This window comes from Panthera onca, chromosome B4 (assembly GCF_046562875.1).
Source record: "Panthera onca isolate mPanOnc1 chromosome B4, mPanOnc1 haplotype 2, whole genome shotgun sequence".
NCBI classification, from domain to species: domain Eukaryota; kingdom Metazoa; phylum Chordata; class Mammalia; order Carnivora; family Felidae; genus Panthera; species Panthera onca.
In genome coordinates this window covers 134,878,210-134,888,640 of record NC_138345.1, presented here as the reverse complement: position 1 = coordinate 134,888,640, position 10,431 = coordinate 134,878,210, and the positions used below count along the sequence as shown (strand labels likewise).

The 10,431-nt window shown below is 54.5% G+C and overlaps 1 long non-coding RNA gene across 3 annotated transcripts; it reads left to right on the top strand.

Annotated features, from left to right (window-relative positions):
* The first annotated feature begins 4,980 nt into the window (after positions 1-4,980).
* LOC132693639 (uncharacterized) lies at positions 4,981-9,841 on the top strand. Of its 3 annotated transcripts, XR_009616910.3 has the most exons (4): positions 4,981-5,201; positions 5,855-5,979; positions 6,831-6,911; positions 9,454-9,841. It is a non-coding gene; the product is annotated as an uncharacterized LOC132693639 (long non-coding RNA). The 3 variants fall into 3 exon arrangements; XR_013556622.2 differs by lacking the exon at positions 6,831-6,911; XR_013556621.2 differs by lacking the exon at positions 6,831-6,911 and having other exon boundaries at positions 5,855-6,048.
* Positions 9,842-10,431: the final 590 nt, after the last annotated feature.

The window sequence follows — 10,431 nt, the reverse complement described above, 5'->3', positions numbered from 1 at the left end:
TGAGTATCTGAGAGATATAGCAACTTGCCCAAGTGCTCACAGCTGGCAAATGGTGAAGCTGAGATTCAGGGCCCGGAAGTCACCTCAGAGCCCACGATCTGAACCTCTTTGCTCCGTTGCCTTCTGCCGTCGCCTGAATAGCGGGCCTCGCGGAGACGTCCACACCCTAATCCCTGGACCCCGCGAATGGTACTCTATACGGCAAAGACTCTGCGGGTGTGATTAAGGGTTTTAAAATGGGGAAATTATCCCGGTTATTACAATCGCAAGCGTTCTTATACGGGGGCGCGGGGGAGACGACAGACAGAAGGCAGAGAGCAATACGAGGATGGGAGCAGAGAGACGTAAAGTTGCTACATTGCCCACTTTGGGGGAGGATGGAAGAAGGGCCCAGGAGCCAAGGAATGCAGCTCTAGAAGCTGGAAAGGGTGACGAGGCAGATTCTCCTCAAAGATCTGGAGGGAACGTGGCCCTGCCAACCCCTGGGTACCAACCTGGTAAAACTGATTTTGAATTTCTGGCTTCCGGGGCTGCCAGAGAATCAACATGCACTGTTTTAAGACACCTGAGTTTGTGGCAATTTGTTACAGCAGCCCTAGAAAATTAATACACTTTTTGGGGCACCCCGGTGGCTCAGTCGGTTAAGTGGCCCACTTGGGCTCAGGTCGTGATCTCGCGGTTCGTGGGTTCGAGCCCCGCATCGGGGTCTCTGCTGACAGCTCAGAGTCTGGAACTTGCTTCGGATTCTGTGTCTCCCTCTCTCTCTCTCTGCCCCTCCCCCACTCACACTCTGTCTCTCTCTCTGTCTGTTAAAAATAAATAAACATTAAAAAAAAATTTTAATAAACATTAAGGGGTGCCTGGGTGGCTCAGTCGGTTGAGCGTCCAACTTTGGCTCAGGTCATGATCTCACAGTCTGTGAGTTTGAGCCCCGCGTTGGGCTCTGTGTTGACAGCTCAGACCCTGGAGCCTGCTTCGGATTCTGTGTCCCTCTTTCTCTCTGCCCCACCCCTGCTTGTGCTCTGTCTCTCTCTGTCTTTCAAAAATGAATAAACATTAAAAAAATTTTTTTTAAATAAAAATTTAATTTAAAAAATTTAATAAAAAAAAAAAAGAAAATTAGTACACTTTCCCTACTGGAAAGGTCTATTCAGTCTTCCAGGCCCCCTGGTCAGGTGGCTCACCCTGTGCTCCTCGTGGTTGCGTCTCACAGCTCTGACCCTGGAGGTCGCCGCTGCCACAGCCGCTGTGCTAACCCCAACCTTGACCTCTTCCCTCACTCCTGGCATTGACATTGCCAGGCTGGCATCATCCTTCAGTTGCCCAAGGGTAGGCAGCTCTGGGGCATGGCAGAGGAGAAAAGTGAGACTCAGAGAGGGGCAGCAGGTGCCCAAGGTCACTCAGCAGGCAAGAGGCAAAGCCAGGTTTGAACTTGGACCTGGCTGATTCTTACTGGTGCTACTAATGACTGTCCTCTCAGCGGACACTCCAGAAATGCCCCTGAATGAGTGACAGTCAATAAAGTGTTCCTGAAAGACAGGAAGACACAGAAACCCAAGGAAAACACATTGTGGGAAGGCTGTGGGAGCCTCAAGGAGAGTAAACCAAGCTTGAGCTAACCAAGGAAGGCTTCCTGAAAGAGGGGACTTTAAAAGGCATTCCACACAGAGAATATCATGAGCTAAGGCCTGAAGGTGGAAGGACGTGTGCGGTGTTTGAGGGAGGCTGGGGAGATGACACCAGTCCCAGGTTGTGAAGGGCCTTGGGTACCAGACTGAGGCCTGAGGGGCACCCAGAAGTCGGGGAGCAGGAGAGCAAAACCCCCTACACTGTTCTTTAGGAGGCAACTTGAGCGAATGGCTCTGGGGAGGCCGGCCTGTTTCATTTGGAGGCTGCTGAGATCGGCAAAAGTTTGGAACTGGGACTGAGGCCGAGGAGGTGTGGGCTAGGGCAGGGGACCAGACTCCAGAGCCACTTTGGAAGGGAGAGGCCGACAAGACCTGGTGATCTGCTGGTCTCAGATGTCCATGCCCCATCCAGTGGACAGAGGCTGGTTCAGTAAACACAACCAGAAGTACCAGAGTGGAGCACCAACTTGGGGAGAAATCCCGGTGGCAACCAAGAGGAGGCGTCCTGAAGGCAGCCAAGTATGGATCAGGACTCAGGAGACAGGTTGAGGCAGCAGACCCATGGTGAGGAGAAACCGGGAAGGCTCTGGTGGCTGGAGCTGTGGGAGGAATGAGGCAGTTAGGGAAGATGTGCCAGGAGGTGACAAGTGCACCCACGGTCAAGGACTCTTAAGAAAAGGCCCTTTCCCTCATCTGTCGCTGCTGCCTCAGGGCACCAACCCCAGCACCCATCCGGGCCCATACGGAATTGGACCTTTCCCCGTGGGCTTCACTTTAGGCAAACTGATAGCAAATCCTAAGCCAATAAGAGCAAATAAATGAGGGGTGATTACCGACAATAGAAGAGGGTACACCACGGGGTGCCTCCAAATAGCATCTCCTCCAGTACATTTTAAGTGCTTTATAGGTCATTAACTACTTGACAGAGAGAGCCTGACACTTAAAGCCAAGAATTCTGCGCCTCTGCCGGGGAAAATCAATCAGAAATGAAGATCGAGCATTGTCGACGTTAAGATGTTCGGTGGGCAAACGGGATTTGATTTACACATAATCTTAAGGCCCTCTCCATTGGGTGAAGTGGCCACACTGGTATCCGAGGCTGTTTATACATCCCAAACTTAACCTCCCCCTGCGATATGTTGTTGTTGTTATTGCTAATGAAATATTTCAAAGACATGGGAAAGCACGGGGACGAGCTTAAATGTCTAAGCCTGCCACCCGGCTCTGTCAAATAAAACATTACATCTATGGTTGGAGGACCCACTTTGTAAAAATGTGACTTGCTTTTTCTTCCGTCTTTTCAAATCCTTTCTGTCTTCCAGCCCCACCTTTTCAGGGAGACCGAGGCTGACCACCCATCCCTGCCCAAGACATTGCTCCTTCCTCTGAAATCTGAGCGCAATTACTGCCTCTTTAATTAACTTGGCGATTAATCACCACCTGCTTGTGAAACAGCTTTTATTGTCCTTGTCCATCTCGCATGTGGGATGTGGGTGGGGGTGGGGACTAGGCAGGCAGAAAGAGGAGGGACAGGCAGGCTGCGGAGAGTCTGCTTGAAGAAGAGGCTGAAAAGACTTGATATCCAGAAGATCAGCTTGCTCCTGGCTCCATTTAAGCAGTTGCCAGGTATCAGGAACTGAGAGAGGCTGGAGATAGGACCCCAGAAAGCAGTGGGCACTAGGAGGGTAATCTGCTGTTGCCGTTCCCCTCTGGCCAGAATGTTCTTTCTTCACTGAGCCTTGTTGCAGGCTGAATTGTGTCCCCCCAAAACATATGTTGAAATCCTAACCTGTGAATGTAACCTGATTTGGAAATAGGGTCTTTGCAGATGTAATGAAGTTAAGGTGAGATCATACTGGATTAGGGTAGGACCTACAACAAATGACTGGTGCCCTAATAAGATGGCCATGTGAAGACAGAGACACAAGGAAACTCCCTGTGTCACCAAGCCAGCTCCTCTGCCTGAATCTGAACATCCAGGATCTTAGGTAGCATTTCTCTGGCCAATTAATGCTCTCACCCAACTCCAGGAACAGCTCCTACACCCGCTTTTGTCAGAGGAAGCCTTTTCCCCAATCCCATCTCAGATACCACCCTTCCATCAAAAGGACGAGCCTAGGGGCACCTGGGTGGCTCAGTTAAGCCTCCGACTTTCGCTCAGGTCATGATCCCGCGGTTTGTGAGTTCAAGCCCCGCGCCGGGGCTCTGTGCTGACATCTCAGAGCCTGGAGCCTGCTTCAGATTCTGTGTCTCCCTCTCCCTCTGCCCCCTCCCCTGCTCACACTCTGACTCTCTCTGTCTTTCAATAACAAATAAACGTTAAAAAAATTAAAAAAAAAAAAAAAGGACCAGCCTGGGACAGGGTGGGGTTTTCCAAGGACTCGCTTTACCCCCAGAATATAGCACATCTGCTCAAGTCAGTTTCCCTGTGGCTCCCCCCAGAAAAATCCTCCCACATGCTCCCAGACCCTCAGTGCTGGGCATAGTAGCCTGGTTGGAACACAATGCTTTTAACTTTCCCTGTGATTTGGGGAGGAGGGGGTCCCAGCAAGGGAGAGGACCCAGAATTTAACATGGAGGCTAGGGATATCTCATTCATGCTGCCAACCACAGTGCTGCGTACAGCACATGCACTGAAATAATCTTCCAAACCACCGTTTAATCACTCCAATCCTTGGACAGATGGGGAACTGAGGCCCTGACACTCCACAGAGCATCGCTGTGTAGAGATCTGAGGTCCAGTGATGTGTGTCCTAGTATCAGCTCAGCCATCACTCCCAGGTAACAGCATTTCTCTGCACGTCAGTCTCCCCATTCTTGAAGAAGAAGAATACTATCTTCTAAAGATGTTACCAACCTTACAGACAGCTCTAAAAACCTGTACGCACCTTTTCCGTTAATTCAATCAACACATGCGTTTGAGCACATCCTGTATCCTGGGGACACAGTGGTGAGCACCACAAACCCAGTGTCCCGACCTCAAGGTGCTACCTATTTGGTAGAAAAGGGCAAAGAAATGCAGCTATACTCGGGTGGTTAAGTGTTAGATGGGGTGCACGGAAGCAGCGATGAAAAGGCTGCGGATCTCAGGAGGGCTCAAAAGAGCAGCGGCGGCCGCAGGAAAGAAAAGGCAAAGAATGAAACCCGCAGCCCCCACCCACTGCCTGAGCCCCTTCTTCATCTCTGCCAATCAGGCCTCAGCACCGCCGGCCGGCCGACCAATCAGAGCTGGAACAGGAGCGCTTGGAGCAGGGCCCGGGCTTCCCGCGGGAGGGCGGCTGGAGCCCGCACGCCCCGCCCCGGCCCGGCCCGGCCCCTCCCCTCCCCGCCCAGGCCCCGCCCAGGCCCCGCCCCGCCGCGGCCAGCCGCGCCTGCCTGGAGCCCCCTGGCCAGCGGCCGGCCGCTGGGGCCGAGTATTGTCCCAAAGGCCGAAAAGAGACGAAAGCGGGGAGATTGGGGGACAGCCACGTGACCGGGGGAGGATTTACAATATTTTCTTTCGCTGTCGACAATATTGCAAAATGTATGGAAGGGACCGCACGGCCAGGACAGGAGCGTGAGCGCGCGGGCAAGGTAAGAAGCCTCCGGCCGGCTTCGCGGGACTTGGGGACACCGCGAGGAATCGCGGCACCACCGCGCTCACTGAGCGGCTGCCGCGGGGTCTGCGCCCGAGGGCGCGCTCTGAGCCTCGTGGGCCTTGAGCGGTGTAGACGCGGCCCGGGCGCTGAGGCATCTCCGAGGCGGCGTGGACGCGGCCCCTGAGCCGAGGAGTCCTCGGTGACCCGGGGGCTGCCGTGGCGGTGTAGACCGGCGCAGGCGGTGCGGCTGGGGCGCCTCCGAAATCCCGACGTAGTCACGGCTGAGGTGGGCAGTCAGCGCAAGTCGCGGCGGTGAGACCGTGGAGACGCGGAATGTGCCCCGGGCAGCCTCCAGCCCCCCGGGGGCAGGAGGGGCCGCCGGGCCGCGTGCAGGTGTAGACGCGCGCGGGGGGCCGCCGCGGAAAGTTTGCTGGAGTGCGCTGGGCGTGCGCCAGAGGCTGGGCGCTGGGGCTGGGGCGCGCTGCCGGCGGGTCCCCGCAGCTCCCCGCCGCCGGCCCCGCGGGGGACCCCCACTCCCCAGCCTCAGCCGCCGCGGCGGGGGGGGGGGGGAGGGGGCGGTGGGGGGCGGGGACTAACTGAACTGAGCGCGGGAGGGAAACGAGAGGAGATTGACTTGGAGCCTTTCAGACAGGTTCTCGAAGCGCCCGCGCTGTGCCCGCCGGAGCCTGGGGTCTCTCCATTTCACCCGGGAGGAATCTGAGGGGCAGAGGCCAGCTTACCGACACGACACACGCTGAGGGGACTCAAACCCGGTCTGGTCCAAGCCCGGAGCCCAGCTCCTTCCCTCCTTCCACTTCTGCCTCGGCGAGGAGAAAGGCGTGGTAGTGGAGGGGGGCAGTTGGGACTTGGGGGTGGGGTGTAGGAGGACTGGGACTGCCGCATCTGCCTCCCACTGCCTCTCTGTGGCTCTGGGTGGCCCCTCAGCACCAGTGGAGGGAAGAACGGAGGAGGGAAGGCAAGGATGGGAAGGAAGGGTACTGGGCAGGTGATGCCATTCCCCCACCTACCTGGTCCCCAGGGGTGCTGTGCCCGGGGCGGATCAAGTGGGGCAGAGTACCTATGTGACACTCCCCTGTAGGGGAAGGAGGACACCCCAACCCAGTTTCTGCCACAAAGGCAAGGCAGAAGGGAGCCCAGAGGAGGGAAGAGATACCTGTACACCCAGGGAGGCTCTTGGGGTGGCTCAGTCCCCTCTCCCACCACTCCCTGGGACTTTTGCCCCCCCCCCCTTCTTACTCCTACACCCTCCCAGCAGTCTCTGTGATCCCTCCACTGCGGGTCCTTTGCACGTGTTGTTTGTTTGTCTATTGATTGATCAACAAGTAATCATCAAACATCCCAGGCATAGGCAACTCAGTGGTGAGCAAGGCAGACCCAGTCTGGGACTTCTAGACCAGCGCAGGGACACAGATGATGAACGACAGTCCAGAAGGGAATGAGGCATAGGAATGGGAGGCAACCTTGGGTGGGCATGAAGGAACGGTTCACTGGAGAGGTGACAGTGAATCAGAGGGATTAATGCCTCCTCAAACTTTGGGTCCCAGTCACCTCCTCCTGGAAGCCTTCCCTGACCTCACTGACCTGACCCTTCCCCTGTTGACAGGCTGTCATGACCTGGGGACCACTCCCTCCACGGACATTTTTATGTCATTATTGGGTTAATGTTTGTTTCCCTCCATCAAATGTAAGTGTCACGAAGGCAGGACCTGAACCTCTTTGGGGGCAGATGGTAGACAGAATGAATAAAGGATGGGTAGAATTTCCCCAGAAAAGCACAAGAAAAAAAAAAAAAATCTCAGCCAGGTCAGGTATCCAGATGGCAGAAACTTTTCTTTCCCCTTCCCTGGACTGAGTCCTGGGCTCCACACCCCATTTGCAGTTCACAGAAACAAAGTAAAAGAAACCAGCAGGCCTGGTAAGGAAGAGAGCAGGGAGAGGCCTGGTACAGTTGGCCCACGGAAGCTCCGAGGCTGTTCCACTGGAAGGGAAGGAACCTGCAGAAGGGGAGGCCTGAGGACAGGTGCCTGTCCTGTTCAGACCAGGCAGGACCAACCTAGTCATTCTTCTGTCCCAGCTCTCAGAGGCTTGGTTTCCTTTAAATGCTACTCTGGAGAAGGTGGTAGCCAGCAGGGTCCCCGGGATGGCCACGGGACAGGGCCACAGCAACTGCCCGCCGTCCCCTGCCCCTCCCCCAATCTGGAGTGGACAGGACCCGGGGCAGCACCTGTCTGACCCAGGGTCCGGCCTCTGGGCCACAATTAGCCGTCCAGGTTACCTGCAGTTCATTTAAACTCCTGCCTGGAAAATAGGACTCGGGCTTAGAGGGACCGACTCTTTATTTTTCGTAGTTTCTACACGCAGTGAATTTCTCTCTCCCCTGGCTCTCTCAGACCTGTGCGCCTGGCACCTTTCCTGTGGCAGATTATGCTCTCACAGATGCCCAACAAAGCTTTTAGCTTCCCCCCCTCTCCACTTCAGGGGATTGAACTGCCTCCATGCACGGCTAGGGAGAGTGTCTACATGCTTTATTTAGGCTCTGGCAGGGACAGAATAAAAGCGGCCTCCCCAGCCAGCCAGCCAGCCAGCCCTCCTGACTGGAATTGCTTTAAAAAATTAATTTGCAATGATTTACGTCCTTGTGTTCTGCGGGGATCACCAGCATTTTAAATATGTATTTAAATCAGATTCACTGCTCCCGGTTAAACCTTCACTGCCCGCCCCCCTCCCCGCACCCCACCCAGCAGAAGGGCCACTGGATTTGGAGTTGGTGAAACGCAGAGGTTCAGGCCAAGTTCTGCTAATGACAAGCTGTGTGACCTTGGGCAAATTACTTAACCTCTCTGCGCCTCCATTGGCTCCTCTGGTAACTGAGGTTAATGATAATCCTTCCCTCACAGGGTGTTGTGAGGATTAAATTAGATAACGTTCAGGGAAGAGCTGTGCAATGCCAGGCCTGTTTTCTGTTCCCCAGTACAGGCTGTGCCGCTAATTAGCCCGGTGACCTTGGATGGGCCACTCAGCCACTCCTGGCCCTCAATTTCCCCATCGGAAAAGCACAGGGGTTGTTCTGGAAGATGAGGCCGGAGAGCCTCCCCACCTCCATCCCTGAGCCCCCTGCTCACCTCCTCCGGCCCTCTGCTAGACACCCTCCCCTTGGCCACCCCCCTTTTACATTATCCAAGCACGCACTTCTAATTGGAGATTGCTCCCCTCCCCAGCTGCCTCTCCTCCTGGCTCCCCGCGAAGCCCCACAGGGTTTGGGCCCCGGGGGCCTGCAGTTCTTGGCTCATTTTCAGGAGCAATTAGCCGTGATGTCACAGGCCTCCGTGGTGGCCTCCGTGGGCGTGTGTGCCTGGAAGCCTGGAGGGGCGCTCTGCGGCCTTCGGGACTCCCCTAGGCCAGGGGGTCCCCACTACCAGTTGTAGGGAGGCGGCTTCCCAGGCAAAGCCGGTTCCATGTGTGTACTTTATGACTCCTTGAAGCCCCGAGTCTCAGCGTAAATTAGTTCTACCCTGTGCTTTTGTTGGCACTGTCTGTTCCTTGGAAGCGAGGGGCTTTGTCAGGAAGAACAAAGCTGTTTGGTGGTTTTCTGATTTGGGGGAAGCGTGCTCCTGGGGGAGGGCACATCGCTTCTCAGTGTCAGTCTCGAGTCCTTGATTCTCAGACTCACTGGTTTTTGTTTGGGCTTTTTAAGTCCTATGGCTTAAGAGTCACATATGTTTGTGTGAGTGTTGGCGAGGGGATTTCTTTCCTCCTTTTTGGCGTATAGAGTGTGTTCTGTGGAAGCTAATTCCAGGGACTGAACTTTTCAAATCACTGCTTCAACAGCTTTTAAAAATCTGGACCTAGTTACTCCTGTCATCCATGTGTAAAGATTTAGAAGAAAATTCCAAACCCGAGGGTGGGCAGCCTTGAGGATGTACAGCTCCTAGCAGCAGACTTGAGGTCAATGCTGAAATGTCGAGTGCCTCTGGGGACAGGAGCGGGGGGGGGGGGGGGGGGGGGGGGGGGGGGGAGGGGGGAGCGTGCTCTGCTCAGTGCCAGACATCTGGATATTTAGAAAACATCTGGGTGGCTGGATTTTTCAGGTTTCTGCCTGACATTTAATATCACAAACACGGAGCCTGCCTCCCGTCCCTCACCTCCCAAACACACCCAGCCCCTTCCCCGCACCCCACCCCCCTTCCCTGATGGGTAAGAAACATCCATTCTTTCCAATTCCCCAGCGTTTCCCCCCTACCGGAAATCTGATGGGCTTATGACATCATGGCTGGCTGCTGAGCGATGAAGTGGATGCCACAAAGAAATCCGACATATCAGATGGATTCTGAAATCAGTTTCCCTCTGGCTGCGGTAACAGGCGTGAAGTCAGGAGAATGTGAGCTTTGTTTAAGAAACAAAAAATAAAACTAAGCCCTGTCCCGTATTCGATACAATTTTTTTTTTTTTTTTTTTAAGCAAACAGACCTTTTGGACATCATCCGATTTTAATAAAGACGCTGGCGTGTATGAAATGAAAGCGGCTAATAAATCAGACCTGAAGCTGCCTGTGAACATTCCCTTTTGGCTGAGTTTTTGTGTGTCCTTCTTCACTAATAAAAGAGGAACTGGGAATGGTTTATCTCCCTTCGTTATTCAGATGGGGTCGTTTGGGGGGTGTTTGTTTGTTTGTTTGTTTTGAGGCCAATAAAATTCATCGGGTAAATTGCTGGTTTATGTTTTTTTCAGGATTCCATTTTTATAGAGTGACCGTGGACCTGACCTGGTCTGCAAACATTGTATTTCCCTCTGCTGGTTTTTCTGGCCGGGATAGTGTGAAGGGGATGCAGTTCAGCCTGCTTTTCAGTCTCCCTTTGCAGGGCAGGGCAGGGCAGGGCAGGGCAGGGCAGGGCCAGGACCAGTGTGACAGGGTGGTTTGGGGGATGAAAACCTCTCTGAAAGGACAGACAGTAAAGGGGCCTGTGACACCAGTCCAGGCAACCCGGGAGTAGGGGAATCTACTGTCTTTCTCTGTCCCTCCAAAAAGGATCTCAGACCTCAGAAAGAGCTCCAGACTGAGGGAACTCACCCCCGATGCAGGCCCAGATTAAAGGAAGCTCAGGGTTCCGTGTGCCGTGCCCACCAAGCCTCCAGCGCGGGGATTTGGAGTCTAACAGATCTGGAGTGGAGTCCCAGCTCCAACGTGGACAGGCTGTGGGGCCCTG